This window comes from Orcinus orca, chromosome 5 (assembly GCF_937001465.1).
Source record: "Orcinus orca chromosome 5, mOrcOrc1.1, whole genome shotgun sequence".
In the NCBI taxonomy this organism is placed as follows: Eukaryota; Metazoa; Chordata; class Mammalia; order Artiodactyla; family Delphinidae; genus Orcinus; species Orcinus orca.
The window spans coordinates 129849055-129853097 of NC_064563.1; the positions used below are offsets into that span (position 1 = coordinate 129849055).

General features: G+C 37.5%; 1 pseudogene; it reads left to right on the plus strand.

Moving 5' to 3' along the window:
• The first annotated feature begins 238 nt into the window (after nt 1-238).
• Nucleotides 239-394, plus strand: LOC105748956 (60S ribosomal protein L39-like; annotated as a pseudogene).
• The last annotated feature ends 3649 nt before the right edge of the window (nt 395-4043 follow it).

The following is a 4043-nucleotide window of genomic DNA, read 5'->3' on the forward strand; positions in this document are numbered from 1 at the left end:
AACATCAGAAATTCAAGTTGTAGAAAGATATTTTACTTAAAACTATTCACTTTTCCAACAACTAAGGATTAGTAAATTTTAGTATATCCATTTTGAAACATTATAAAATTAGAAGTTATTGTTACAATATACATAAGTGTTAAGTGACTTGAGTAATGTTTATTCTTTCTTTTTAAATAAAAACAACTCTCTCTGCTCTTCTCTGCCATCCTATGAGCAGCTGCATTTGCTCCTTGCCATGTCTTGTCATAAGACTCTCAGGGTCAAGAGATTCCCGGCCAAGAAATGAAAGAAGAATTGTTCCATTCCCCAATGGATTCGAATGAAAACTGGTAATAACATCAGGTACAACTCCAAGAGAAGACAATGGAGAAGAACCAAGCTGGGTCTATAAGGAGCCCTATGTGAGGTGGCACACATATTTATTTTGTGTCAGGGTCACTTAAGTCTTACCATACCACTCTGGAAATATCACTACTATCTGAACAGCTGGATGTGTTTTATTGGGAAAATGATTTTTCTCTTTGTGTCAGTGTTTCTACCCTAGTGCTTTGGCTCAGTAATAAAAAAGTGAGAGCTTTGTTGGAAAAAAATAAAAACAATATGGAAATTTCATATTCATAACAGCTAACTCTAGGAAAATTGGTATTTTTCTTTTCTTTTTTCTTTATGTTTGAACTCTACTAAAATAAACATATATTATTAATATAGTCAAAATTAAACCTATCAGTATAATGTAAAAGTTAAATACTTAGTATTTTGTACAAGCAGGTTTATTCCAGTTTCCAATTTATCCACCACCTATTTCTTTTCAGAAATTGTCTCTAAATCTTTTAATCTGGAGATTACAATTTATATAGGACTGAACATGCTGGGTCATTGCAGAATGGTGCCCAGCTGAGGAGCACATGGCAGCAGAAATCTAGTGTGTGCTCTGCTTAAAATTTTGTGCAGCCACAGAGCTGTATCTACTCAAAGGGAGGTATGTCTGTTTGTGTGGGAAGAGGAGAGTTCTAATCTGCTCAAAGAAGCAACACATGTTAGCCGGGGTCTTAAGAACAAATGAGTTTTCGGTGGGAAGTGATATTTTCTTTCCAAGCAATTTAAATAAAACTAGTTCTGTAATTCAGAAGCCCATTTTTGTACTAGAATTTCTCATTCTGGGGGTAAGGAGGAGGATTGCAGATGAAGAGAGTGGCTATCTATGGTGAGTTTCAGGTTGTTTGACCTTTGGGTATGATGTTAGGTGTCTCTGACTAAAGGCATCAGATGGAGTAAAAAAAAAAATTTTTTTTTGAATAATTTAGCCAACTACACAGACAAGACTAACTTGTGTGCTTAACTCACAGAACCAAACTCTAGGAGAGTGATGGAAGGCACTCCAGAATGGGGCAAGTAGGGATGGGAGACAATCAGCAAAGACATAAAAGAAACACAGTCACCTAAAATCATACAAGTGTACAAAGCCTTAAAAAGTAGTTTTGTTACCCAGCCCAAGCTTGCTCTGCTCGCAGCAAGACAGGCTGATAAAGCGGGAGATAAGTTTTTGGGGCAAGGAATAATGACTTTAATCGGAAAGCATCTGAAAAAGATCATCTTGTCCCAGTCTGAATTCAGGTTCTTTTTATACAGAGGAGAGGGAAGAGGGCGGGGCCACTGCTGTGCGGACCAATGTCTGAGCAGGGCTGCTATAGGTTGCATCTGCCCCGCCCCTCTTACAGTTTTAATTATACTTTGTGTTTACATATAGGTGATGCTATTTGGAAGGAATTAATCTCTTTTAAAGAATCCTACCGGCAATGTTCAAAAATGTTTCTTCATATTGGCTAGCTTAAAATATAGAAAATAATATATACCACTTCAAAATATTTACATTTTCCAGATAATGACTGCAAATATTCAAAAAGAACATCATAAAATCCATTTGATAGGATATGAAATATAGAGACGTTTTGGGAATGAATAAAATCAAACTTTTTTTTTTCTTCCTATAACTCTTCACTGATTTGGGAAGATGTGGATTCATAGTTCATATAAAAATTCAGTATAAAATATTTGCATTTTGGGGCTTCCCTGGTGGCGCAGTGGTTGAGAGTCCACCTGCCGATGCAGGGTACACAGGTTCGTGCCCCGGTCCGGGAGGATTCCACACGCCGCGGAGTGGCTGGACCCATGAGCCATGGCCGCTGGGCCTGCGCGTCCGGAGCCTGTGCTCCGCAACGGGAGAGGCCACAACAGTGAGAGGCCCGCGTACCACAAAAAAAATAAAAAAAGAAAAGAAAGAAAGACCCAATGCATATCCCCAATTCTTTTACCTCTTTGGCTTCATTCCTGTCTCACATCACATTTCCTTCTGCCCTTCATCACTGCAATAACTCTATTTTTCACCATTCCTCTCCCTTTCCCTCATTCTTGTTTCATAATTCTCCCAGATAGAAAACAGAGTGGAAAGCCTCCATATGTCACTTTGAATTTTTGACTGTCTTGTCAAACTATATCACCATTTAATTAGAGAAAGAGAGGACAAGTAGAAAACAGCAACAAAAGTTTAACAAAGTTCAGGAAAGTCGAGGAGAGAAAACTCCCTGTTTTCAAAGCGGACCAAGGAAAGTGTTATTTTCCCTGAAGTCAAGCTGACACACAAAGCTTGAAAAATAAAAATCGTCTTTCACATTGTGTTAAATTGTTGGTATTGTTTATATTGGTTGAGTCATATGGACTCTGTATTTCCCTATGTTTACTATTGGCTTGATTTTCCTCACCATTAATAAAAATAAAATTTAGAAGTTCACACCAAATAACAACAATGAACTAAATTAAGAACAAAAGAGAACTACTTAGAATTACTAGCTATTATATAATGAGTTCACATATTTTTTAAAGCAAGACCAAAAAAAACAATACAAACAAAATCCACCTTTTTTAAAAATTTGAGATGTTCTCTGATTCTAAACTTTCCCAACACTGAAATGGTGATTTCTAAGAAACATTTTTAAAAGCCCATATCTTACAATATTTAACACAATGAAAATCCAGTCATAATGTATCTCATAGCTTGAAAAACCCTTTGCTATTCTTTTGGGCAACTAGGCAAAGAGAACTGAAAACCAAGGGAAAAGAGTTGATGTGATGTATCAGAATGCATTAGCAACACAGGATCAGGAAGTAAGAGCTGAACTCTGACAAGGGCACACCCTTAAGGAAAGGCAGCCACCAGTGGGAAGTCCCATAGACAGTGAGGATTTGTCAGGAAGGACTGGATCCAAGGGTTACAGCTGAAAATGCTCAAAGAAAAATTCAGGGACAGAGTTGTCAGCAGCCCCAACTAAAAACCAAGTTTCCTCATGTGTGAGTGAAGCTTGGTAACAGGGAAGCTAAAGGAGTCTGTATTTGAAGCAAAAGGCAAGCAGATAGGAACACTTTGAGATGGGTTTTATTTTCTAGAAGAAAGGTGAGAACAAGCAAGGCAGAATTCTGGTGCTCTGAGAAGAGCCAGAAAAAAATTTATAAATACATATATATATAATATATATTTTTTTACTGAAATTGGAATTAGGTATGATGACCCCTTTGAATGTCTGACTGCCTGATCAAACTATACCACAATCTAATTGAAGAAAGAGCAGACTGGAGAAAAGGAGGAAATATTCAAAAGTTCAGCCAAAGTTAACCTGAGTAACAGTCCCTGCACATTATAACCAGGACATGTGATAAATAGTGATAAATGTTAACAGGATAGGAAAAATGCAGAAAGGAGTGCTGAGAGTGAGCTTCAGTTTCAGAGAATACAGGAGGAACACCAAGTCTTAAATCGGGGATGATCTCTATTACAGTCTATTCAAGGAAGTGTCTGATACCAAACTCCCCTCACCATTGAGTCAGAAGCCTGTGGTTGCATACAAATTCCTGCCTACCATGATCTGGGTACTGGGTGGGCAAAGCTTAACAGAGATTACTGGGCACTTTTATTCTTTGACTACAACTATCTTTTTCAGAAGTGAATAAGTCAACATACAGAAGATCCCTGAAATAAGGACTTGATC